The 26471-nt window shown below is 33.6% G+C and overlaps 1 protein-coding gene and 22 non-coding genes across 23 annotated transcripts in view; 1 reads left to right on the forward strand and 22 right to left on the reverse strand.

The window, feature by feature from the left end:
* The window catches only part of LOC107439618 (uncharacterized), a 315949-nt gene that overhangs the window by 68945 nt on the left and 220533 nt on the right, over window positions 1–26471 (forward strand). The window lies entirely within an intron of this gene.
* TRNAN-GUU (transfer RNA asparagine (anticodon GUU)) lies at window positions 9819–9892 on the reverse strand. Its single transcript has one exon. It is a non-coding gene; the product is annotated as a tRNA-Asn (tRNA).
* Window positions 10043–10116, reverse strand: TRNAN-GUU (transfer RNA asparagine (anticodon GUU)). Its single transcript has one exon. It is a non-coding gene; the product is annotated as a tRNA-Asn (tRNA).
* TRNAN-GUU (transfer RNA asparagine (anticodon GUU)) lies at window positions 10678–10751 on the reverse strand. Its single transcript has one exon. It is a non-coding gene; the product is annotated as a tRNA-Asn (tRNA).
* Window positions 11312–11385, reverse strand: TRNAN-GUU (transfer RNA asparagine (anticodon GUU)). Its single transcript has one exon. It is a non-coding gene; the product is annotated as a tRNA-Asn (tRNA).
* Window positions 11950–12023, reverse strand: TRNAN-GUU (transfer RNA asparagine (anticodon GUU)). Its single transcript has one exon. It is a non-coding gene; the product is annotated as a tRNA-Asn (tRNA).
* On the reverse strand, window positions 12174–12247 carry TRNAN-GUU (transfer RNA asparagine (anticodon GUU)). Its single transcript has one exon. It is a non-coding gene; the product is annotated as a tRNA-Asn (tRNA).
* On the reverse strand, window positions 12810–12883 carry TRNAN-GUU (transfer RNA asparagine (anticodon GUU)). The gene has a single exon. It is a non-coding gene; the product is annotated as a tRNA-Asn (tRNA).
* Window positions 13859–13932, reverse strand: TRNAN-GUU (transfer RNA asparagine (anticodon GUU)). Its single transcript has one exon. It is a non-coding gene; the product is annotated as a tRNA-Asn (tRNA).
* TRNAN-GUU (transfer RNA asparagine (anticodon GUU)) lies at window positions 14083–14156 on the reverse strand. Its single transcript has one exon. It is a non-coding gene; the product is annotated as a tRNA-Asn (tRNA).
* On the reverse strand, window positions 14722–14795 carry TRNAN-GUU (transfer RNA asparagine (anticodon GUU)). Its single transcript has one exon. It is a non-coding gene; the product is annotated as a tRNA-Asn (tRNA).
* On the reverse strand, window positions 15357–15430 carry TRNAN-GUU (transfer RNA asparagine (anticodon GUU)). The gene has a single exon. It is a non-coding gene; the product is annotated as a tRNA-Asn (tRNA).
* On the reverse strand, window positions 16854–16927 carry TRNAN-GUU (transfer RNA asparagine (anticodon GUU)). Its single transcript has one exon. It is a non-coding gene; the product is annotated as a tRNA-Asn (tRNA).
* On the reverse strand, window positions 17489–17562 carry TRNAN-GUU (transfer RNA asparagine (anticodon GUU)). The gene has a single exon. It is a non-coding gene; the product is annotated as a tRNA-Asn (tRNA).
* On the reverse strand, window positions 20035–20108 carry TRNAN-GUU (transfer RNA asparagine (anticodon GUU)). The gene has a single exon. It is a non-coding gene; the product is annotated as a tRNA-Asn (tRNA).
* TRNAN-GUU (transfer RNA asparagine (anticodon GUU)) lies at window positions 20670–20743 on the reverse strand. The gene has a single exon. It is a non-coding gene; the product is annotated as a tRNA-Asn (tRNA).
* TRNAN-GUU (transfer RNA asparagine (anticodon GUU)) lies at window positions 21943–22016 on the reverse strand. The gene has a single exon. It is a non-coding gene; the product is annotated as a tRNA-Asn (tRNA).
* TRNAN-GUU (transfer RNA asparagine (anticodon GUU)) lies at window positions 22167–22240 on the reverse strand. Its single transcript has one exon. It is a non-coding gene; the product is annotated as a tRNA-Asn (tRNA).
* Window positions 22802–22875, reverse strand: TRNAN-GUU (transfer RNA asparagine (anticodon GUU)). The gene has a single exon. It is a non-coding gene; the product is annotated as a tRNA-Asn (tRNA).
* Window positions 24076–24149, reverse strand: TRNAN-GUU (transfer RNA asparagine (anticodon GUU)). The gene has a single exon. It is a non-coding gene; the product is annotated as a tRNA-Asn (tRNA).
* TRNAN-GUU (transfer RNA asparagine (anticodon GUU)) lies at window positions 24300–24373 on the reverse strand. Its single transcript has one exon. It is a non-coding gene; the product is annotated as a tRNA-Asn (tRNA).
* Window positions 25158–25231, reverse strand: TRNAN-GUU (transfer RNA asparagine (anticodon GUU)). Its single transcript has one exon. It is a non-coding gene; the product is annotated as a tRNA-Asn (tRNA).
* On the reverse strand, window positions 25793–25866 carry TRNAN-GUU (transfer RNA asparagine (anticodon GUU)). The gene has a single exon. It is a non-coding gene; the product is annotated as a tRNA-Asn (tRNA).

Below are 26471 nucleotides of genomic sequence, written 5' to 3' on the forward strand. Positions count from 1 at the left end.
GAATGATCGAGTTTTAAATTTTTATATTATCGAAAGGAATGCACACCTTACAATAAAATTTACCTTTTGAAAAATAAATTGCCTACAAAATCTTTAAAAAATGCTTCTTTATAAAACTATATCAGACCAATTGTGACTAATGGAAGTGAAACCTGGACAATGACGGCCAAAAAAAAAAAAAAAAGGAAAATGACCTGCTGGTGTTTGAACGAAAGGACCTGAGGATAATAATAGGACCTCTTAAGAAAAGCGAATAAAGAATTAGGTTGGAACACAGAAATTTAGAGAATCATAAAGGGAAAAAATATTGTTCTCTATTAAATCCCAACGCCTCTCATGGCATGGATACGTAGAAGGAGAGAAAATAATTGCCGCCTGAGAAAGATCGTCAACTGGACACATAGAGAGACAACAATCACGGCTTGAGAGCCGTGGTGGCTCAGGGCCTTCCAATGAGGTGAACCAGGTTCGAATCCCAGAGATGGCTGGTCGATACGAATTCCACATCCGGCTTTCACCGACCACGGTGCAGACTTGAAATATCCTCAGTAGTAGACGGATCATGGGTTAGAGTCCCCTTGCCGTCAGGCTAACCGTGGGAGGTTTTCGTGGTTTTCCTCACCAGTAAATTTCTCCCGTACCAGGAGTCCCTTGTCTTCTAGATTATGTTCAAAATTACAAGGCTACGACGGTGAACATTGGTGCAAACGGTGGTTCATCTAATCTAATCTATTTCTAAAAAATCCATTAAAGTAATCCAAGCAATTCTAAATCAACACTAATAATCAAATTTATAATTAGTATGATGATTCAATATTCAGTAAATATGTAAACGAAATACTGCATCACACAATCAAAACAAAATAACTATTAAATTATGCTTTAAAATTGAAGCATCAAATTATCTAAATCTTCATAGAATATTCCTACCTTTCTTTTCTTCTTAATCAATCAGAAATCGAAATTATCTATAACAATTGAAACAATCTATAATAACGAGAATGTTGCTTCTCGGCCTATTATGCACCAATTGGTAGTCGTCAAAAATTGAGTCAGCGACGGATATATAGTATAGCCAATAAATAGTTATCGACGACGGATAAATAGTTTTACCAATATTTAATATAGTATTAAATATTGGTAAAACTTTTTTTAAGGTGTAGAAAAAAAAACTATCGAATGAATAATTCAAAAGAGTACTTCATCGTGTGTTAGTGCTATTAGAAAATCATGAGGAAAAACCGATCTAATTGTGCTTCTATCAGAAAAGCATTTTAAAACCGTGGTACAAAATGGCGGTGTTCATCATTTGAGCGGGAGGCCGTTATCCTTGTTTGTCATGCTGTTTGACCTTCACTCATATTGCCAGCGGCAGGAAGTTGGAAAGGGAAAGCTCCTTTAGAGAGAGAAACGGGGCAAAGGTTTCCACACAACTGACACATTCACAGAGACGAATCCGGAACTCTGGATTATGTTTTTATTTATGTAAACACAATGTTAAAGAAGCTTCATAACTTTATTACTACACGCTGTGTAACATTTCATTTTGATGTTCTTAATGATTTTTCTCTTTTTCTTTCTGCTTTAAACAAATTGAATTATGATAGTTATTGGACTTCCTAATTTTTTTTGTTTTTTTCATGGTGTTTGAATGATTGACTAATTGGTGTGTAAAATCTCATTTGTGGTTAATGTTTTTACTTTTTTGTTTATTTATCATGATGGTAATTAATAATTTTACTGTTGTTGTATTGTAATAAATAGATAAAATTAAATAAGTATTTAAATAATAATGATTATGAGGATTTTTTTTTCGTATTGATCATAAGAAACATAACTAATAATTCATAAATTGGATATTGAACTATGAATTTTAGCCATTTGCAAATATTTTTTATTATTTTTATTTTTATGTTATCACTTAAATTTAGGTATTTGTTATGAATTTTCTGCAATTTAAAAAAGAAATATCTCTTTGAGTTACTATTTTAAAAACTTAAAATTTATGAAATTTTAAAATGCTATTCTCATTTAAATGCTATTCGACAATTCTATGTATTTTTCTCGTAGTTATTTTTCATTTATTATATTACTGTTCTAAATTACCATATTTTATTCTTATAGTTAGAATAAATAGATTAATTTCTTTATAAAGTGAATCAAAATGTTAAACTTATTAAAATATTGTAGTATATAAATAATATATTACAATAATTATTAAAATATTGATAAAAATAGTTCCCTTATCCAGTGATTAAAGTGTTTTTCTCCTTTTTCTGGATTTAGAGATAGTATCTTTTAAATGTATCTATCTATTTATTTTTCATAATCCAAACTTAACTTTTCAATCAATGCATATTTCCAAATTTTTGATTTCGTATTAAAAACACTCAAACATTTTGTGATTATTATCAATTATCGACAGTTTTTGTAAAAAAAAATATTTTTTATATTTAATTGTTTTTATTAGTTATGTAAGAGAAATATTATTAGTTCTAAATTGGTAAAAAAAAAACTTATGTATATAAATTTGTAGTAGAAACATGAATCTGTAAATGTTTATTTGATATATTTGAGTACTTTCAGATTTTTTGTTTTAATGTTTCTAAACGTTTTTTTAAAGTTTTTTTTAAGGAAGCTGATATTATATACATTAGTTAAATTAGTTAGCTGATATTAGCTTACATTAGTTAAAAACCACTTTTGTTTTTTAAATCTAAAAGTAATTTTTTTTAACTCATGCGGAATATAATATACCCTGTTCCTGCTTATAGTACCACTTTTGATTTTTAAATCTAAAAGTAATTTTTTTTAACTCATGCGGAATATAATATACCCTGTTCCTGCTTATAGTAGAGTTAAAAACCACTTTTGTTTTTTAAATCTAAAAGTAATTTTTTTAAACTCATGCGGAATGTAATATACCCCGTTCCTGCTTATAGTAGAGTTAAAAACCACTTATGTTTTTTAAATCTAAAAGTAATTTTTTTAACTCATGCTGGAAATTTAATGTACCCCGTTCCTGCTTATAGTAGAGTTAAAAACCACTATTTGTTTTAAATCTAAAAGTAATTTTTTTAAACTCATGCGGAATGTAATATACCCCGTTCCTGCTTATAGTAGAGTTAAAAACCACTTATGTTTTTTAAATCTAAAAGTAATTTTTTTAACTCATGCTGGAAATTTAATGTACCCCGTTCCTGCTTATAGTAGAGTTAAAAACCACTATTTGTTTTAAATCTAAAAGTAATTTTTTTTTAACTCATGCGGAATACATATCCTGCTTAGGTTAGTTAAAAACTACTTTTGTTTTTTAAATCTAAAATATTTTTTTTAATTCATGGGGAATACAAAAACACCCCTTTGTTGTATGTTCCTGATGTCCATAAAAAAAAAAAAAAAAAAAAAAAAAAAATCGAACTATAATTTGCACCTAACAATGGTTTGGTTTAAAAGGGGTGAGTCACCCTTCAACCGAATATTTTGTCCTGAACAAGAGGGGGGGATAAATGCAATTTGGGGGTCCCTCAGCGGGACTTTTTCATGTCTATAAGGTGGGGTTAACTCTGGCTGAGTGAGTGGCAAAAAGGAAATAAAGGGGAGGAGCCATTCCAGTTAACGGCTCGTTGATTCCGGTATTACCGAATCGCGATATTTTCCACTTGGGAAAAAGAACTTTATTGGTTGAGCAGACTACTTTTGTATGGATATCATCTCATATGTCCATTGAGATAAGATAAATATTAAAGTTATTTGACAAAAGTTACAATTTTCTTTAGAACATATTTTTTAAGTGCAATTTGTAATATTTTCATAAAGAAACTTTTAATATTTTCAAAGGTAAATTTTTAATAGTTTCAAAGTTGAATTTATTTTAAAAGCTTATCTATTTTAAAAAGACGGACTGAATAAATGACCAAGCCAGTAACAGCAAATATTTTGGTAAAGTGCTGTCTTTAATTTTGATGTTTTTAATTGGCCTCCATCTCAAATGTATTTTAATCGGATAAATATTAAAGTAATTATATACGAATTAGAATTTCCTTTTAATAAGAAATTTTATAAGTGCAATTCTTTATATTTTTTTCAAAAGGAAACTTTTACTAATTTCTGAGTGCTGCTATTTTAAAAGTCGGATGAATTTTATAATGTAGTAATTTTATCAGGCTTTGAAAATTGAAATAAGCAAAGCCACTAACAGCAACTATTAAAGAGTAATTTATTATTTTAACTTAAAAAAAAAGGAACGTGTCGTGTATCTTATATATATATATATATATATATATATATATATATATTGTTCTACAGAAGCAATTTCAGTACTTTCAAAAATGTAATTTTAATATTTTTGTACTAAAATTTTAATACTTTCGACGTGCAATTTTAATATTTTTTTAAGTGTTATGCTAATGCTCTTAAAATAAAAATTTTGTATTTTCATTGTAGTAACATATTTTAATACTTTTAAAGTTCAATTATAAAATTACATAATACTGCATGCGTATAAAGAGCAATTTTATTTCTATTTGTTTTCAAAAGTGCAATTTTAATATTTTGGATTAACTTTTAACATTTTTAGTAGCATTATTATTTATTTGTTCCTTATTATCTGTAAATAGCAAAATGCAAACGGCAAAAATAAGTTAGGAGCATAAAAATATTCTTCTTTGTTTTCTAAATAAGTATAAGCATTTTTTTTTGTTTTAAATTGCTGAGTAGTTCCATAATAGGTTACGTATTGCTCATTTCTGATTTATCTGAAGACAAATGTATATTTATGCCGTTTCAAATTAACATTTTCTTTTTCCATTGAACAAATTTGTTATCTATTTATTCTATCTGCATAAATATCATCATTAGAACGTGAGTTGTATGTTTTTGGTGTGGAAAATTTAACAAGTGTTATCAGATTGTTATCTCATTTTTTTTAATTTTTTATCAATGAATTGATTGATGGGAAATTGGTGTCAACTGATTCAGACAAGTGATAATTCATGAAAATGCGTGTAAAGTGTTAAGAGATATGTGTACTTTTTCTAAAGTGCAGATTTTTTGTTTTTAATTATATCGTAGTATATCAATGTCAAAAATTTAAATATGATTTAATAGCTAAGCTTAAGTATGAGAGACTGGTTTTCCTGTTTAAAAAATATTTTGTCTTTATTTGTTCGGATTCTTAGCTTTTTGTTTTGATATACCTGATTTTTGCGGGGTATGTTTGAAATTGGAATGTACAGAACATTATTTCAATTTCATTTCTTTGAATACAATTGTAGATGTTTTTTAATTTTCAACGATTGATTTGAATAATCGGACGATTAGGATTTTCGATCAAACATCTTTTTATTTCAATAAAAAATGCTCTTAGAAATCGTGGAAATTCGATTTTTCGAATTTAGGAAATGTCCATTCACCAAATAAAAATATCTATTGTTCTTGCATATCCCCTTACTCCTACAGCAGTGTTTCCTAAAGTGTGGTACGCGTACCCCCAGTAGTACGGGAACAGTTTAGTGGGGGTACGCGTACTTTTGCGAAATATCTTGCAACCAACGAAAATTTCAAAAAAATTTATTTAAAAAACGAAGTTAGCCATGAAAATTTACGATTACGTATTTTTCTATTGGCTATTTTTTGCAGAGTTAACAGTTAATACTTAGTGGTGTCAACAGCCAGTTGTCATTTTTAACTTTATTCTCCATTCTAAATAAACCTTTTTTTTTTTTAAGAAATGCATTCATTTTTTTATCAGTGGTACACAGCGTTACGAAAAATTTAGAAAGGGTACATAAAAGTCATAAGTTTGGGAAACACTGTCCTACAGGATTTCTTGTCTCAAACTTTTTGGTCATTTTATGAAAAGAAACCAGTTTACATTACCACTGTTAAAAATGGATACCTAAATTTCCCGAAACTTAATTTGTTTTTGACGAAACCGTTTCCTGGTGTGCTCCGAGCAAAAATTTAGTCAAAGTGATGAAATATTGCCGTTGCTTCTTCAAGGAAACAACTCTAGCAGCAAAATAATTTAGGCCCTCATTGGGCCAATATTTATGAATTTTGGCTCAGTAAGAGTTCAATGGGCCTTTATTTTCCCGATATTGGCCCTATATAAAACTTCCCGATTCTCCCCATATTTTACAGCCGCTTAAGACCAATATCGGTCCTATATAGAATTGTCAGATTCACCCGATATTTTATATTCATTAGTTAGCTAATGTAGGCTCTATATTGGCCAATGGTGGCCCTATATAGGCCATTCTAGGACCAATATTAGAAAATCTATACATTCCAATATTGTTCCCTCGGTGCTTGTTCTTATAGGACTCATATTAAGCTAATTTTTAACCCAACTGGGGACAAGGTAAAATTGTTGCTGGGGAAATTGATTTAAAATTAAAGAAATGTTTCGTCATTCTGCTTTTTTTTTTTTTTTTCAAACACAAAAAGAACTTCGTAGAGTAATGTGTTTAATACAGGGATGGGCCAACTGTAGCCCGCCGGAAGATTTTATCCGGCCCGCGGATAGAATTTTAATTTGCCGATCAGTGGCAAAATTAAAATTATTTTTGTTTTTCTTTTTTTAACAAAGTACTGATGACCTTTTCACTTTCTCTATTTTTGTTCTGCAAAACATAAATTGATGGAAATAGTTAGCACAGACAGCTTCAATTGGTAAGATGTTGAAAGCAGAAGTTCTTTATAGAATAGCCTTAGATTGGCTCTAACTAGCGTTTGTCTTTCTCGAGGAATTTAATGTACGTAAATTGTACTTCACATTTGGCAGACTGCGCAGTTTTAGAACCAACGAGCGAACAATCTAACAATCATCTGAAGCAGTTGCTTCTAAATATGCCAAAGTTTTTCAAATCATTACCTAAAGCTAGTTTCCAAAATTTAATACTTCATGCCCAGAAAATCAGCGATATGTTTGCTTAATCTTATATATGTGAACGAGAGTTTTCAAGTATGAACCTTAGAAAAAAACATTTCAGAAGTGGACTAACAGAAAAGCATTTAACCTTGTTCCTTAAAATAAGCGCATCTCATTTCGAACGTTAATATAAGGAACTTTTAAAAATGAAATCGCAATTTCATTCATCTCACTAAATATTTAAATTAAAACTTGTATATCGCTTTTTTTTTTTAAATTTTGAAAGTTTTATTTGGCCCACCAAACATTTTTTTTCTCGATTTTTGGCCCTCGACCAAAAAAGTTTACCCATCCCTGGTCTAATACTTTTAATGATTACTTTATCTTGAGCATCACATAGGGGGCTATGGATAGTGTTTTCTACACTAGGGTGCGCTGCAAGCTCTTTACTGCCCACACTTCCGGGTAACTGTTTCCGGTGTATTTTGAAGCCATTTGGCTCACAACGTGATCATTGTGTTTTGAAATTTTCTTGAGTAGTATTTCTTGCAGGCGTGTTAGCTGATTTAATATTAGAAAAGAATCCTTCATAGAATCTTTATTTGAAAACCTAACATTTCAAACCAGAAGAATCGTCATTTGAAGAAGAAAAAAAAAAAATCGTTGTAAGACACCTTTTACATTGTAAACAATATACCAATTTCGATATTGAAACCTAAATGATAATTTGTAAAATGACTCAATCTCGTTGCTCGAAGAATATGCAAACACTAAAGTATGATGGTACACTACTTGAAACAAGAACAAACAGTATTAAACAAGTAAAAAGAGGCCAAATCGGGACTGCCAAAAAGGCGATTTCTTTCTAAATCTAGCACTCACATCTGCTTTTTTAACAATGCATCTCTTTTACAAACTAAAACAAATTTTCACTTCAAACTCACCAGAAATATTTCATATCGTTAATATCATGAAATTCAGCAAATTTGAACTCAAAAATTAAATAATTTTTTTTACATTCGAAACAAAATTATATGTTTGAAAATATCGCCTTGCAGAATAGGCTGTAGTAAGCAGCTGTATGCTTTTTAAACGGAAGTAGAGCAGGTGAAGAAGTTGAGATTGTTGTTGTTAACATTTATATTGTAAACATCATCCATACGCAAAACATGCAGGTAAAATAGAGGTGTAAATTACACCCATGCCCGAAGTCAGATTCGAACCCTTGATCTGCCTGGTAGGCGACCAACTCTTTGACCACCATACAGGCCGGTCAGCTTGTTCCGTCACTTTATTTTCGGTCTTTTAGTCTTCATTCTATTTTCGTATTTGTAGTTAAATGTATCCCACCATTCGCTACGATGAGGTTTAGAGTTGAGGAAACGTTTTCGTCCTAAATTGAAGAGTTTGCATTTCGTCACAAATCGCGTGTTTTCGAGACGAAATGACTCTCATAATTAACGAAATACAGCTCAAAGATCGCGAAAAGTGAGAATTTAATTCCTGATAATATATCAAAATCTTATGTGACGAATTCAGAAATTGGATAATTATTTATTAATTTAAGCAAATGCAGTAACAAATCTTATAGGGAAGGGTTTCATAGTTATAACATGTATTGATTCCCATTTTCTTCTGATTCCTATCTACAATATACTAATTATGTAATAGAGTCTTTAAATGGCTTACAGAGGGATTATTCACTAAATTACTTTAGTACAAAAATATAAAACAGCATGTTTACTTTGTTTTATTTTTGAAATTATTCAAGCCTTACTTGAAAATTATTTCATTAAATAACTCAATTACAAATTTTAAGTAGTTTATATTAGTATAAGGGTTAGCTGCCAACTCTACGGGATTTCCCAGTAGACTGCTGGATTTTGCCAGTTTCTTCTAATCTACAGGTTAAATAAAAATTTTCCTGATTTTTTTTCATTTTTTAAAATTCGCTAAAATTGAATAAGTTTCCTGAAGAAATTCCTATTGAAATGGAATTTTTGCATACATTATGACTTGCTTGAACATACAGTTTAAAATTTTTATTCCAAAATTTAACAAACGAACTAAACGAAAAGTAAATCTGCTTTGTCCAACTAAATAATCTATATTTCACAATTTACGTTAAAGCAAGTATTCTCGTTTATTGGTTTAAAAAAAAAAAAAAAAAAAAAAAAAAGAAAGGAATTCAAATATTGATATAAATTAATAAATTCAGCTAATTTTTTAAATTATTTTTTGAAATTGGAATCATTAATATAATGAATTTCGTTACTTCGTTTGTTTCTTTTATAAATAAAAATGTTTGTTTACGCCCCCGGGTGGACTTGAACCACCAACCTTACGGTTAACAGCCGAACGCGCTAGCGGATTGAGTCCACAGAGGCTTGTTTGTTTCCTTAGTTTCGCCATAAAAAAGAGTTATCTTGACCACTGATCGTAAAATTTATTTTTGTATTTTTTAATTTAGGATCATTAATATGATGAATTTCGTTACTTGCTTTGTTTCTTTTATAAATAAAAACGTCTCTATACGCCCCCGGGTGGGCTCGAACCACAACCTTCCAGTTAACAGCCGAACGCGCTTGCCGATTGCGCCACGGAGGCTTGTTTGTTTCCATAGTTTCGTTATAGAAAGGAATTATCTTGACCACTGATAGTAAAAGTGTTTCTCCTGCAATAATGTTTAACTTGCACAAATGAACTATAAAAGGACACGATGTGTAAACGAAGAGTAAATCAAAGTACCTGCTTGTAATATTTTACAATTTTCGTTAAAGTAAATATTCTGGTTGATTGGTGAAAAAAAAGGAATTCAAACATCAATATATATTAATAAATTCATCGCATTTTTTACTGTTATTTTTAAACTAGCATAATTAGTATAAGAAATTACGTTGCTTGCTATGTTTCGTTTATAAAAGGAAAGAAAAGTGTTTCGATACGCCTCCGGGTGGGCTCGAACCACCAACCTTTCGGTTAACAGCCGAACGCGCTAGCCAATTGCGCCACGGAGGCTTGATTGTTTCCTTAGTTTCGCTATAGAGAGGAATTATCATGATTACTGATCTTGAAAGTTTTTTTCTTCCCATTTTTTAATTTAGGATCATTAATATGATGAATTTCGTTACTTGCTTTGTTTCTTTTATAAATAAAAATGTTTCAATACGCCCCCGGGTGGGCTCGAACCACCAACCTTTCGGTTAACAGCCGAACGCGCTAACCAATTGCGCCACGGAGGCTTGATTGTTTCCTTAGTTTCTTTATAGAGAGGAATTATTATGATTACTGATCGTGAAATCTTTTTTCTTCCCATTTTTTAATTTAGGATCATTAATATGATGAATTTCGTTACTTGCTTTGTTTCTTTTATAAATAAAAATGTTTCTATACGCCCCCGGGTGGGCTCGAACCACCAACCTTTCGGTTAACAGCCGAGCGCGCTAGCCGATTGCGCCACGGAGGCTTGATAGGTTGCTTAGTTTCGCGGTAGGAAGGAATTATCTTGACCAGTGATCGTAAAAGTGTTTTTCTTGCAATAATGTCTAACTTGCACAAATGAACTATAAAAGGACACGATGTGTAAACGAAGTGTAAATCAAAGTATCTGCTTATAATATTTTACAATTTTCGTTAAAGTAAATATTCTGGTTGATTGGTGAAAAAAAAGGAATTCAAACATCAATATATATTAATAAATTCATCGCATTTTTTACTGTTATTTTTAAACTAGCATAATTAGTATAAGAAATTGCGTTGCTTGCTATGTTTCTTTTATAAAAGGAAAGAAAAGTGTTTCGATACGCCCCCGGGTGGGCTCGAACCACCAACCTTTCGGTTAACAGCCGAACGCGCTAACCAATTGCGCCACGGAGGCTTGATTGTTTCCTTAGTTTCGCTATAGAGAGGAATTATTATGATTACTGATCGTGAAATTTTTTTCTTCCTATTTTTTAATTTAGGATCATTAATATGATGAATTTCGTTACTTGCTTTGTTTCTTTTATAAATAAAAATGTTTCTATACGCCCCCGGGTGGACTCGAACCACCAACCTTTCGGTTAACAGCCGAACGTGCTAGCCGATTGCGCCACGGAGGCTTGATAGTTTACTTAGTTTCGCCGTAGAAAGGAATTATCTTGACCAGTGATCGTAAAAGTGTTTTTCCTGCAATAATGTCTAACTAGCACAAATGAACTATAAAAGGACACGATGTTTAAACGAAGTGTAAATCAAAGTATCTGCTTATAATATTTTACAATTTTCGTTAAAGTAAATATTCTGGTTGATTGGTGAAAAAAAAGGAATTCAAACATTAATATATATTAAGAAATTCATCGCATTTTTTACTGTTATTTTTAAATTAGCATAATTAGTATAAGAAATTACGTTGCTTGCTATGTTTCTTTTATAAAAGGAAAGAAAAGTGTTTCGATACGCCCCCGGGTGGGCTCGAACCACCAACCTTTCGGTTAACAGCCGAACGCGCTAGCCAATTGCGCCACGGAGGCTTGATTGTTTCCTTAGTTTCGCTATAGAGAGGAATTATCATGATTCCTGATCGTGAAAGTTTTTTTCTTCCCATTTTTTAATTTAGGATCATTAATATGATGAATTTCGTTACTTGCTTTGTTTCTTTTATAAATAAAAAAATTCTATATGCTCCCGGGTGGGCTCGAACCACCAACCTTTCAGTTAACAACCGAACGCGCAAGCCGATTGCGCCAAGGAGGCTTGAGAGTTTACTTAGTTTCGCCGTAGAACGGAATTATCTTGACCAGTGATCGTAAAAGTGTTTTTTTCCTGCAATAATGTCTAACTTTAACAAATGAACAATAAAGGGACGCGATGTGTAAACGAAGAGTAAATCAAAGTATCTGCTTATAATATTTCACAATTTTCGCTAAAGGAAGTATTTGCGTTGATGGTGAAAAAAAAAAAAGAATTCAAACATCAATATATATTAATAAATTCATCGCATTTTTTACTGTTATTTTTAAACTAGCATAATTAGTATAAGAAATCACGTTGCTTGCTATGTTTCTTTTATAAAAGGAAAGAAAAGTGTTTCGATACGCCCCCGGGTGGGCTCGAACCACCAACCTTTCGGTTAACAGCCGAACGCGCTAGCCAATTGCGCCACGGAGGCTTGATTGTTTCCTTAGTTTCGCTATAGAGAGGAATTATCATGATTACTGATCTTGAAAGTTTTTTTCTTCCCATTTTTTAATTTAGGATCATTAATATGATGAATTTCGTTACTTGCTTTGTTTCTTTTATAAATAAAAATGTTTCAATACGCCCCCGGGTGGGCTCGAACCACCAACCTTTCGGTTAACAGCCGAACGCGCTAACCGATTGCGCCACGGAGGCTTGATTGTTTCTTTAGTTTCGCTATAGAGAGGAATTATTATGATTACTGATCGTGAAAACTTTTTTCTTCCCATTTTTTAATTTAGGATCATTAATCTGATGAATTTCGTTACTTGCTTTGTTTCTGTTATAAATAAAAATGTTTCTATACGCCCCCGGGTGGGCTCGAACCACCAACCTTTCGGTTAACAGCCGAACGCGCTAGCCGATTGCGCCACGAAGGCTTGATAGCTTGCTTAGTTTCGCCGTAGAAAGGAATTATCTTGACCAGTGATCGTAAAAGTGTTTTTCCTGCAATAATGTCTAACTTGCACAAATGAACTATAAAAGGACACGATGTGTAAACGAAGTGTAAATCGAAGTATCTGCTTATAATATTTTACAATTTTCGTTAAAGTAAATATTCTGGTTGATTGGTGAAAAAAAAGGAATTCAAACATCAATATATATTAATAAATTCATCGCATTTTTTACTGTTATTTTTAAACTAGCATAATTAGTATAAGAAATTACGTTGCTTGCTATGTTTCGTTTACAAAAAGGAAAGAAAAGTGTTTCGATACGCCCCCGGGTGGGCTCGAACCACCAACCTTTCGGTTAACAGCCGAACGCGCTAACCAATTGCGCCACGGAGGCTTGATTGTTTCCTTAGTTTCGCCGTAGAAAGGAATTATCTTGACCAGTGATCGTAAAAGTGTTTTTTTCCTGCAATAATGTCTAACTTTAACAAATGAACAATAAAGGGACGCGATGTGTAAACGAAGAGTAAATCAAAGTATCTGCTTATAATATTTCACAATTTTCGCTAAAGTAAGTATTTGCGTTGATGGTGAAAAAAAAAAGAAATTCAAATATCGATATATATTAATTAATTCATCGCATTTTTTATTGTTATTTTTAAATTAGCATGATTAATATAAGAAATTACGTTGCTTGCTATGTTTCTATTATAAAAGAAAATAAAGGTGTTTCGATACGCCCCCGGGTGGGCTCGAACCACCAACCCTTCGGTTAACAGCCGAACGCGCTAGCCAATTGCACCACGGAGAATTGATTGTTTCCTTAGTTTCGCTATAGAGAGGAATTATCATGATTACTGATAGTGAAAGTTTTTTTCTTCCCATTTTTTAATTTAGGATCATTAATATGATGAATTTCGTTACTTGCTTTGTTTCTTTTATAAATAAAAATGTTTCTATACGCCCCCGGGTGGGCTAGAACCACCAACCTTTCGGTTAACAGCCGAACGCGCTAGCCGATTGCGCCACGGAGGCTTGATAGGTTGCTTAGTTTCGCCGTAGAAAGGAATTATCTTGACCAGTGATCGTAAAAGTGTTTTTCCTGCAATAATGTCTAACTTGCACAAATGAACTATAAAAGGACACGATGTGTAAACGAAGTGTAAATCAAAGTATCTGCTTATAATATTTTACAATTTTCGTTAAAGTAAATATTCTGGTTGATTGGTGAAAAAAAAGGAATTCAAACATCAATATATATTAATAAATTCATCGCATTTTTTACTGTTATTTTTAAATTAGCATAATTAGTATAAGAAATTACGTTGCTTGCTATGTTTCTTTTATAAAAGGAAAGAAAAGTGTTTCGATACGCCCCCGGGTGGGCTCGAACCACCAACCTTTCGGTTAACAGCCGAACGCGCTAGCCAATTGCGCCACGGAGGCTTGATTGTTTCCTTAGTTTCGCTATAGAGAGGAATTATCATGATTACTGATCTTGAAAGTTTTTTTCTTCCCATTTTTTAATTTAGGATCATTAATATGATGAATTTCGTTACTTGCTTTGTTTCTTTTATAAATAAAAATGTTTCAATACGCCCCCGGGTGGGCTCGAACCACCAACCTTTCGGTTAACAGCCGAACGCGCTAACCAATTGCGCCACGGAGGCTTGATTGTTTCCTTAGTTTCGCTATAGAGAGGAATTATTATGATTACTGATCGTGAAATCTTTTTTCTTCCCATTTTTTAATTTAGGATCATTAATATGATGAATTTCGTTACTTGCTTTGTTTCTTTTATAAATAAAAATGTTTCTATACGCCCCCGGGTAGGCTCGAACCACCAACCTTTCGGTTAACAGCCGAACGCCCTAGCCGATTGCGCCACGGAGGCTTGATAGGTTGCTTAGTTTCGCCGTAGAAAGGAATTATCTTGACCAGTGATCGTAAAAGTGTTTTTCCTGCAATAATGTCTAACTTGCACAAATGAACTATAAAAGGACACGATGTGTAAACGAAGTGTAAATCAAAGTATCTGCTTATAATATTTTACAATTTTCGTTAAAGTAAATATTCTGGTTGATTGGTGAAAAAAAAGGAATTCAAACATCAATATATGTATATTAATAAATTCATCGCATTTTTTACTGTTATTTTTAAATTAGCATAATTAGTATAAGAAATTACGTTGCTTGCTATGTTTCTTTTATAAAAGGAAAGAAAAGTGTTTCGATACGCCCCCGGGTGGGCTCGAACCACCAACCTTTCGGTTAACAGCCGAACGCGCTAACCAATTGCGCCACGGAGGCTTGATTGTTTCCTTAGTTTCGCTATAGAGAGGAATTATTATGATTACTGGTCGTGAAATCTTTTTTCTTCCCATTTTTTAATTTAGGATCATTAATATGATGAATTTCGTTACTTGCTTTGTTTCTTTTATAAATAAAAATGTTTCTATACGCCCCCGGGTGGGCTCGAACCACCAACCTTTCGGTTAACAGCCGAACGCGCTAGCCGATTGCGCCACGGAGGCTTGATAGGCTGCTTAGTTTCGCCGTAGAAAGGAATTATCTTGACCAGTGATCGTAAAAGTGTTTTTCCTGCAATAATGTCTAACTTGCACAAAAGAACTATAAAAGGACACGATGTGTAAACGAAGTGTAAATCAAAGTATCTGCTTATAATATTTTACAATTTTCGTTAAAGTAAATATTCTGGTTGATTGGTGAAAAAAAAGGAATTCAAACATTAATATATATTAATAAATTCATCGCATTTTTTACTGTTATTTTTAAACTAGCATAATTAGTATAAGAAATTACGTTGCTTGCTATGTTTCTTTTATAAAAGGAAAGAAAAGTGTTTCGATACGCCCCCGGGTGGGCTCGAACCACCAACCTTTCGGTTAACAGCCGAACGCGCTAACCAATTGCGCCACGGAGGCTTGATTGTTTCCTTAGTTTCGCCGTAGAAAGGAATTATCTTGACCAGTGATCGTAAAAGTGTTTTTTTCCTGCAATAATGTCTAACTTTAACAAATGAACAATAAAGGGACGCGATGTGTAAACGAAGAGTAAATCAAAGTATCTGCTTATAATATTTCACAATTTTCGCTAAAGTAAGTATTTGCGTTGATGGTGAAAAAAAAAAGAAATTCAAATATCGATATATATTAATTAATTCATCGCATTTTTTATTGTTATTTTTAAATTAGCATGATTAATATAAGAAATTACGTTGCTTGCTATGTTTCTATTATAAAAGAAAATAAAGGTGTTTCGATACGCCCCCGGGTGGGCTCGAACCACCAACCTTTCGGTTAACAGCCGAACGCGCTAGCCAATTGCACCACGGAGAATTGATTGTTTCCTTAGTTTCGCTATAGAGAGGAATTGTCATGATTACTGATAGTGAAAGTTTTTTTCTTCCCATTTTTTAATTTAGGATCATTAATATGATGAATTTCGTTACTTGCTTTGTTTCTTTTATAAATAAAAATGTTTCAATACGCCCCCGGGTGGGCTCGAACCACCAACCTTTCGATTAACAGCCGAACGCGCTAACCAATTGCGCCACGGAGGCTTGATTGTTTCCTTAGTTTCGCTATAGAGAGGAATTATTATGATTACTGATCGTGAAATCTTTTTTCTTCCCATTTTTTAATTTAGGATCATTAATATGATGAATTTCGTTACTTGCTTTGTTTCTTTTATAAATAAAAATGTTTCTATGCGCCCCCGGGTGGGCTCGAACCACCAACCTTTCGGTTAACAGCCGAACGCGCTAGCCGATTGCGCCACGGAGGCTTGATAGCTTGCTTAGTTTCGCCGTAGAAAGGAATTATCTTGACCAGTGATCGTAAAAGTGTTTTTCCTGCAATAATGTCTAACTTGCACAAATGAACTATAAAAGGACACGATGTGTAAACGAAGTGTAAATCAAAGTATCTGCTTATAATATTTTACAATTTTCGTTAAAGTAAATATTCTGGTTGATTGGTGAAAAAAAAGGAATTCAAACATCAATATATATTAATAAATTCATCGCATTTTTTACTGTTATTTTTAAATTAGCATAATTAGTATAAGAAATTACGTTGCTTGCTATGTTTCTTTTATAAAAGGAAAGAAAAGTGTTTCGATACGCCCCCGGGTGGGCTCGAACCACCAACCTTTCGGTTAACAGCCGAACGCGCTAGCCAATTGCGTCACGGAGGCTTGATTGTTTCCTTAGTTTCGCTATAGAGAGGAATTATCATGATTACTGATCTTGAAAGTTTTTTTCTTCCCATTTTTTAATTTAGGATCATTAATATGATGAATTTCGTTACTTGCTTTGTTTCTTTTATAAATAAAAATGTTTCAATACGCCCCCGGGTGGGCTCGAACCACCAACCTTTCGGTTAACAGCCGAACGCGCTAACCAATTGCGCCACGGAGGCTTGATTGTTTCCTTAGTTTCGCTATAGAGAGGAATTATCATGATTACTGATCTTGAAAGTTTGTTTCTTCCAATTTTTTAATTTAGGATCATTAATATGATGAATTTCGTTACTTGCTTTGTTTCTTTTATAAATAAAAATGTTTCTATACTCCCCCGGGTGGGCTCGAGCCACCAACCTTTCGGTTAACAGCCGAACGCGCTAGCCGATTGCGCCACGGAGGCTTGATATGTTGCTTAGTTTCGCCGTAGAAAGGAATTATCTTGACCAGTGATCGTAAAAGTGTTTTTCCTGCAATAATGTCTAACTTGCACAAATGAACTATAAAAGGACACGATGTGTAAACGAAGTGTAAATCAAAGTATCTGCTTATAATATTTTACAATTTTCGTTAAAGTAAATATTCTGGTTGATTGGTGAAAAAAAAGGAATTCAAACATCAATATATATTAATAAATTCATCGCATTTTTTACTGTTATTTTTAAATTAGCATAATTAGTATAAGAAATTACGTTGCTTGCTATGTTTCTTTTATAAAAGGAAAGAAAAGTGTTTCGATACGCCCCCGGGTGGGCTCGAACCACCAACCTTTCGGTTAACAGCCGAACGCGCTAACCAATTGCGCCACGGAGGCTTGATTGTTTCCTTAGTTTCGCTATAGAGAGGAATTATTATGATTACTGATCGTGAAATTTTTTTTCTTCCTATTTTTTAATTTAGGATCATTAATATGATGAATTTCGTTACTTGCTTTGTTTCTTTTATAAATAAAAATGTTCCTATACGCCCCCGTGTGGGCTCGAACCACCAACCTTTCAGTTAACAGCCGAACGCGTTAACCAATTGCGCCACGGAGGCTTGATTGTTTCCTTAGTTTCGCTGTAGAAAGGAATTATCTTGACCAGTGATCGTAAAAGTGTTTTTTTCCTGCAATAATGTCTAACTTTAACAAATGAACAATAAAGGGACGCGATGTGTAAACGAAGAGTAAATCAAAGTATCTGCTTATAATATTTCACAATTTTCGCTAAAGTAAGTATTTGCGTTGATGGTGGAAAAAAAAAGAAATTCAAATATCGATATATATTAATTAATTCATCGCATTTTTTATTGTTATTTTTAAATTAGCATGATTAATATAAGAAATTACGTTGCTTGCTATGTTTCTATTATAAAAGAAAATAAAGGTGTTTCGATACGCCCCCGGGTGGGCTCGAACCACCAACCTTTCGGTTAACAGCCGAACGCGCTAGCCAATTGCACCACGGAGAATTGATTGTTTCCTTAGTTTCGCTATAGAGAGGAATTATCATGATTACTGATAGTGAAAGTTTTTTTCTTCCCATTTTTTAATTTAGGATCATTAATATGATGAATTTCGTTACTTGCTTTGTTTCTTTTATAAATAAAAATGTTTCTATACACCCCCGGGTGGGCTCGAACCACCAACCTTTCGGTTAACAGCCGAACGCGCTAGCCGATTGCGCCACGGAGGCTTGATAGGTTGCTTAGTTTCGCCGTAGAAAGGAAATATCTTGACCAGTGATCGTAAAAGTGTTTTTCCTGCAATAATGTCTAACTTGCACAAATGAACTATAAAAGGACACGATGTGTAAACGAAGTGTAAATCAAAGTATCTTCTTATAATATTTTACAATTTTCGTTAAAGTAAATATTCTGGTTGATTGGTGAAAAAAAAGGAATTCAAACATCAATATATATTAATAAATTCATCGCATTTTTTACTGTTATTTTTAAATTAGCATAATTAGTATAAGAAATTACGTTGCTTGCTATGTTTCTTTTATAAAAGGAAAGAAAAGTGTTTCGATACGCCCCCGGGTGGGCTCGAACCACAAACCTTTCGGTTAACAGCCGAACGCGCTAACCAATTGCGCCACGGAGGCTTGATTGTTTCCTTAGTTTCGCCGTAGAAAGGAATTATCTTGACCAGTGATCGTAAAAGTGTTTTTTTCCTGCAATAATGTCTAACTTTAACAAATGAACAATAAAGGGACGCGATGTGTAAACGAAGAGTAAATCAAAGTATCTGCTTATAATATTTCACAATTTTCGCTAAAGTAAGTATTTGCGTTGATGGTGGAAAAAAAAAGAAATTCAAATATCGATATATATTAATTAATTCATCGCATTTTTTATTGTTATTTTTAAATTAGCATGATTAATATAAGAAATTACGTTGCTTGCTATGTTTCTATTATAAAAGAAAATGAAGGTGTTTCGATACGCCCCCGGGTGGGCTCGAACCACCAACCTTTCGGTTAACAGCCGAACGCGCTAGCCAATTGCACCACGGAGAATTGATTGTTTCCTTAGTTTCGCTATAGAGAGGAATTATCATGATTACTGATAGTGAAAGTTTTTTTCTTCCCATTTTTTAATTTAGGATCATTAATATGATGAATTTCGTTACTTGCTTTGTTTCTTTTATAAATAAAAATGTTTCTATGCGCCCCCGGGTGGGCTCGAACCACCAACCTTTCGGTTAACAGCCGAACGCGCTAGCCGATTGCGCCACGGAGGCTTGATAGCTTGCTTAGTTTCGCCGTAGAAAGGAATTATCTTGACCAGTGATCGTAAAAGTGTTTTTCCTGCAATAATGTCTAACTTGCACAAATGAACTATAAAAGGACACGATGTGTAAACGAAGTGTAAATCAAAGTATCTGCTTATAATATTTTACAATTTTCGTTAAAGTAAATATTCTGGTTGATTGGTGAAAAAAAAGGAATTCAAACATCAATATATATTAATAAATTCATCGCATTTTTTACTGTTATTTTTAAATTAGCATAATTAGTATAAGAAATTACGTTGCTTGCTATGTTTCTTTTATAAAAGGAAAGAAAAGTGTTTCGATACGCCCCCGGGTGGGCTCGAACCACCAACCTTTCGGTTAACAGCCGAACGCGCTAGCCAATTGCGTCACGGAGGCTTGATTGTTTCCTTAGTTTCGCTATAGAGAGGAATTATCATGATTACTGATCTTGAAAGTTTTTTTCTTCCCATTTTTTAATTTAGGATCATTAATATGATGAATTTCGTTACTTGCTTTGTTTCTTTTATAAATAAAAATGTTTCAATACGCCCCCGGGTGGGCTCGAACCACCAACCTTTCGGTTAACAGCCGAACGCGCTAACCAATTGCGCCACGGAGGCTTGATTGTTTCCTTAGTTTCGCTATAGAGAGGAATTATCATGATTACTGATCTTGAAAGTTTGTTTCTTCCAATTTTTTAATTTAGGATCATTAATATGATGAATTTCGTTACTTGCTTTGTTTCTTTTATAAATAAAAATGTTTCTATACTCCCCCGGGTGGGCTCGAGCCACCAACCTTTCGGTTAACAGCCGAACGCGCTAGCCGATTGCGCCACGGAGGCTTGATATGTTGCTTAGTTTCGCCGTAGAAAGGAATTATCTTGACCAGTGATCGTAAAAGTGTTTTTCCTGCAATAATGTCTAACTTGCACAAATGAACTATAAAAGGACACGATGTGTAAACGAAGTGTAAATCAAAGTATCTGCTTATAATATTTTACAATTTTCGTTAAAGTAAATATTCTGGTTGATTGGTGAAAAAAAAGGAATTCAAACATCAATATATATTAATAAATTCATCGCATTTTTTACTGTTATTTTTAAATTAGCATAATTAGTATAAGAAATTACGTTGCTTGCTATGTTTCTTTTATAAAAGGAAAGAAAAGTGTTTCGATACGCCCCCGGGTGGGCTCGAACCACCAACCTTTCGGTTAACAGCCGAACGCGCTAACCAATTGCGCCACGGAGGCTTGATTGTTTCCTTAGTTTCGCTATAGAGAGGAATTATTATGATTACTGATCGTGAAATTTTTTTTCTTCCTATTTTTTAATTTAGGATCATTAATATGATGAATTTCGTTACTTGCTTTGTTTCTTTTATAAATAAAAATGTTCCTATACGCCCCCGTGTGGGCTCGAACCACCAACCTTTCAGTTAACAGCCGAACGCGTTAACCAATTGCGCCACGGAGGCTTGATTGTTTCCTTAGTTTCGCTGTAGAAAGGAATTATCTTGACCAGTGATCGTAAAAGTGTTTTTTTCCTGCAATAATGTCTAACTTTAACAAATGAACAATAAAGGGACGCGATGTGTAAACGAAGAGTAAATCAAAGTATCTGCTTATAATATTTCACAATTTTCGCTAAAGTAAGTATTTGCGTTGATGGTGGAAAAAAAAAGAAATTCAAATATCGATATATATTAATTAATTCATCGCATTTTTTATTGTTATTTTTAAATTAGCATGATTAATATAAGAAATTACGTTGCTTGCTATGTTTCTATTATAAAAGAAAATAAAGGTGTTTCGATACGCCCCCGGGTGGGCTCGAACCACCAACCTTTCGGTTAACAGCCGAATGCGCTAGCCAATTGCACCACGGAGAATTGATTGTTTCCTTAGTTTCGCTATAGAGAGGAATTATCATGATTACTGATAGTGAAAGTTTTTTTCTTCCCATTTTTTAATTTAGGATCATTAATATGATGAATTTCGTTACTTGCTTTGTTTCTTTTATAAATAAAAATGTTTCTATACGTCCCCGGGTGGGCTCGTACCACCAACCTTTCGGTTAACAGCCGAACGCGCTAGCCGATTGTGCCACGGAGGCTTGATAGCTTGCTTAGTTTCGCCGTAGAAAGGAATTATCTTGACCAGTGATCGTAAAAGTGTTTTTCCTGCAATATTGTCTAACTTGCACAAATGAACTATAAAAGGACACGATGTGTAAACGAAGTGTAAATCAAAGTATCTGCTTATAATATTTTACAATTTTCGTTAAAGTAAATATTCTGGTTGATTGGTGAAAAAAAAGGAATTCAAACATCAATATATATTAATAAATTCATCGCATTTTTTACTGTTATTTTTAAATTAGCATAATTAGTATAAGAAATTACGTTGCTTGCTATGTTTCTTTTATAAAAGGAAAGAAAAGTGTTTCGATACGCCCCCGGGTGGGCTCGAACCACCAACCTTTCGGTTAACAGCCGAACGCGCTAGCCAATTGCGCCACGGAGGCTTGATTGTTTCCTTAGTTTCGCTATAGAGAGGAATTATCATGATTACTGATCTTGAAAGTTTTTTTCTTCCCATTTTTTAATTTAGGATCATTAATATGATGAATTTCGTTACTTGCTTTGTTTCTTTTGTAAATAAAAATGTTTCAATACGCCCCCGGGTGGGCTCGAACCACCAACCTTTCGGTTAACAGCCGAACGCGCTAACCAATTGCGCCACGGAGGCTTGATTGTTTCCTTAGTTTTGCTATAGAGAGGAATTATTATGATTACTGATCGTGAAATCTTTTTTCTTCCCATTTTTTAATTTAGGATCATTAATATGATGAATTTCGTTACTTGCTTTGTTTCTTTTATAAATAAAAATGTTTCTATACGCCCCCGGGTGGGCTCGAGCCACCACCCTTTCGGGTAACAGCCGAACGCGCTAGCCGATTGCGCCACGGAGGCTTGATAGGTTGCTTAGTTTCGCCGTAGAAAGGAATTATCTTGACCAGTGATCGTAAAAGTGTTTTTCCTGCAATAATGTCTAACTTGCGCAAATGAACTATAAAAGGACACAATGTGTAAACGAAGTGTAAATCAAAGTATCTGCTTATAATATTTTACAATTTTCGTTAAAGTAAATATTCTGGTTGATTGGTGAAAAAAAAGGAATTCAAAAATCAATATATATTAATAAATTCATCGCATTTTTTACTGTTATTTTTAAACTAGCATAATTAGTATAAGAAATTACGTTGCTTGCTATGTTTCTTTTATAAAAGGAAAGAAAAGTGTTTCGAAACGCCCCCGGGTGGGCTCGAACCACCAACCTTTCGGTTAACAGCCGAACGCGCTAACCAATTGCGCCACGGAGGCTTGATTGTTTCCTTAGTTTCGCCGTAGAAAGGAATTATCTTGACCAGTGATCGTAAAAGTGTTTTTTTCCTGCAATAATGTCTAACTTTAACAAATGAACAATAAAGGGACGCGATGTGTAAACGAAGAGTAAATCAAAGTATCTGCTTATAATATTTCACAATTTTCGCTAAAGTAAGTATTTGCGTTGATGGTGAAAAAAAAAAAGAAATTCAAATATCGATATATATTAATTAATTCATCGCATTTTTTATTGTTATTTTTAAATTAGCATGATTAATATAAGAAATTACGTTGCTTGCTATGTTTCTATTATAAAACAAAATAAAGGTGTTTCGATACGCCCCCGGGTGGGCTCGAACCACCAACCTTTCGGTTAACAGCCGAACGCGCTAGCCAATTGCACCACGGAGAATTGATTGTTTCCTTAGTTTCGCTATAGAGAGGAATTATCATGATTACTGATAGTGAAAGTTTTTTTCTTCCCATTTTTTAATTTAGGATCATTAATATGATGAATTTCGTTACTTGCTTTGTTTCTTTTATAAATAAAAATGTTTCTATACGTCCCCGGGTGGGCTCGTACCACCAACCTTTCGGTTAACAGCCGAACGCGCTAGCCGATTGTGCCACGGAGGCTTGATTGTTTCCTTAGTTTTGCTATAGAGAGGAATTATTATGATTACTGATCGTGAAAGTTTTTTTCTTCCCATTTTTTAATTTAGGATCATTAATATGATGAATTTCGTTACTTGCTTTGTTTCTTTTATAAATAAAAATGTTTCTATACTCCCCCGGGTGGGCTCGAACCACCAACCTTTCGGTTAACAGCCGAACGCGCTAGCCGATTGCGCCACGGAGGCTTGATAGCTTGCTTAGTTTCGCCGTAGTAAGGAATTATCTTGACCAGTGATCGTAAAAGTGTTTTTCCTGCAATAATGTCTAACTTGCACAAATGAACTATAAAAGGACACGATGTGTAAACGAAGTGTAAATCAAAGTATCTGCTTATAATATTTTACAATTTTCGTTAAAGTAAATATTCTGGTTGATTGGTGAAAAAAAAGGAATTCAAACATCAATATATATTAATAAATTCATCGCATTTTTTACTGTTATTTTTAAATTAGCATAATTAGTATAAGAAATTACGTTGCTTGCTATGTTTCTTTTATAAAAGGAAAGAAAAGTGTTTCGATACGCCCCCGGGTGGGCTCGAACCACCAACCTTTCGGTTAACAGCCGAACGCGCTAGCCAATTGCGCCACGGAGGCTTGATTGTTTCCTTAGTTTCGCTATAGAGAGGAATTATCATGATTACTGATCTTGAAAGTTTTTTTCTTCCCATTTTTTAATTTAGGATCATTAATATGATGAATTTCGTTACTTGCTTTGTTTCTTTTATAAATAAAAATGTTTCAATACGCCCCCGGGTGGGCTCGAACCACCAACCTTTCGGTTAACAGCCGAACGCGCTAACCAATTGCGCCACGGAGGCTTGATTGTTTCCTTAGTTTCGCTATAGAGAGGAATTATTATGATTACTGATCGTGAAATCTTTTTTCTTCCCATTTTTTAATTTAGGATCATTAATATGATGAATTTCGTTACTTGCTTTGTTTCTTTTATAAATAAAAATGTTTCTATACGCCCCCGGGTGGGCTCGAGCCACCAACCTTTCGGTTAACAGCCGAACGCGCTAGCCGATTGCGCCACGGAGGCTTGATATGTTGCTTAGTTTCGCCGTAGAAAGGAATTATCTTGACCAGTGATCGTAAAAGTGTTTTTCCTGCAATAATGTCTAACTTGCACAAATGAACAATAAAAGGACACGATGTGTAAACGAAGTGTAAATCAAAGTATCTGCTTATAATATTTTACAATTTTCGTTAAAGTAAATATTCTGGTTGATTGGTGAAAAAAAAGGAATTCAAACATCAATATATATTAATAAATTCATCGCATTTTTACTGTTATTTTTAAATTAGCATAATTAGTATAAGAAATTACGTTGCTTGCTATGTTTCTTTTATAAAAGGAAAGAAAAGTGTTTCGATACGCCCCCGGGTGGGCTCGAACCACCAACCTTTCGGTTAACAGCCGAACTCGCTAGCCAATTGCGCCACGGAGGCTTGATTGTTTCCTTAGTTTCGCTATAGAGAGGAATTATCATGATTACTTATCTTGAAAGTTTTTTTCTTCCCATTTTTTAATTTAGGATCATTAATATGATGAATTTCGTTACTTGCTTTGTTTCTTTTATAAATAAAAATGTTTCAATACGCCCCCGGGTGGGCTCGAACCACCAACCTTTCGGTTAACAGCCGAACGCGCTAACCAATTGCGCCACGGAGGCTTGATTGTTTCCTTAGTTTCGCTATAGAGAGGAATTATTATGATTACTGATCGTGAAATCTTTTTTCTTCCCATTTTTTAATTTAGGATCGTTAATATGATGAATTTCGTTACTTGCTTTGTTTCTTTTATAAATAAAAATGTTTCTATACGCCCCCGGGTGGGCTCGAGCCACCAACCTTTCGGTTAACAGCCGAACGCGCTAGCCGATTGCGCCACGGAGGCTTGATATGTTGCTTAGTTTCGCCGTAGAAAGGAATTATCTTGACCAGTGATCGTAAAAGTGTTTTTCCTGCAATAATGTCTAACTTGCACAAATGAACTATAAAAGGACACGATGTGTAAACGAAGTGTAAATCAAAGTATCTGCTTATAATATTTTACAATTTTCGTTAAAGTAAATATTCTGGTTGATTGGTGAAAAAAAAGGAATTCAAACATCAATATATATTAATAAATTCATCGCATTTTTTACTGTTATTTTTAAATTAGCATAATTAGTATAAGAAATTACGTTGCTTGCTATGTTTCTTTTATAAAAGGAAAGAAAAGTGTTTCGATACGCCCCCGGGTGGGCTCGAACCACCAACCTTTCGGTTAACAGCCGAACGCGCTAACCAATTGCGCCACGGAGGCTTGATTGTTTCCTTAGTTTCGCCGTAGAAAGGAATTATCTTGACCAGTGATCGTAAAAGTGTTTTTTTCCTGCAATAATGTCTAACTTTAACAAATGAACAATAAAGGGACGCGATGTGTAAACGAAGAGTAAATCAAAGTATCTGCTTATAATATTTCACAATTTTCGCTAAAGTAAGTATTTGCGTTGATGGTGGAAAAAAAAAGAAATTCAAATATCGATATATATTAATTAATTCATCGCATTTTTTATTGTTATTTTTAAATTAGCATGATTAATATAAGAAATTACGTTGCTTGCTATTTTTCTATTATAAAAGAAAATAAAGGTGTTTCGATACGCCCCCGGGTGGGCTCGAACCACCAACCTTTCGGTTAACAGCCGAACGCGCTAGCCAATTGCACCACGGAGAATTGATTGTTTCCTTAGTTTCGCTATAGAGAGGAATTATCATGATTACTGATAGTGAAATTTTTTTTCTTCCCATTTTTTAATTTAGGATCATTAATATGATGAATTTCGTTACTTGCTTTGTTTCTTTTATAAATAAAAATGTTTCTATACGCCCAAGGGTGGGCTCGAACCACCAACCTTTCGGTTAACA

Source organism: Parasteatoda tepidariorum, chromosome 9, assembly GCF_982258835.1.
Source record: "Parasteatoda tepidariorum strain Cologne lab strain chromosome 9, Ptep-v5.0, whole genome shotgun sequence".
Lineage (NCBI taxonomy): Eukaryota > Metazoa > Arthropoda > Arachnida > Araneae > Theridiidae > Parasteatoda > Parasteatoda tepidariorum.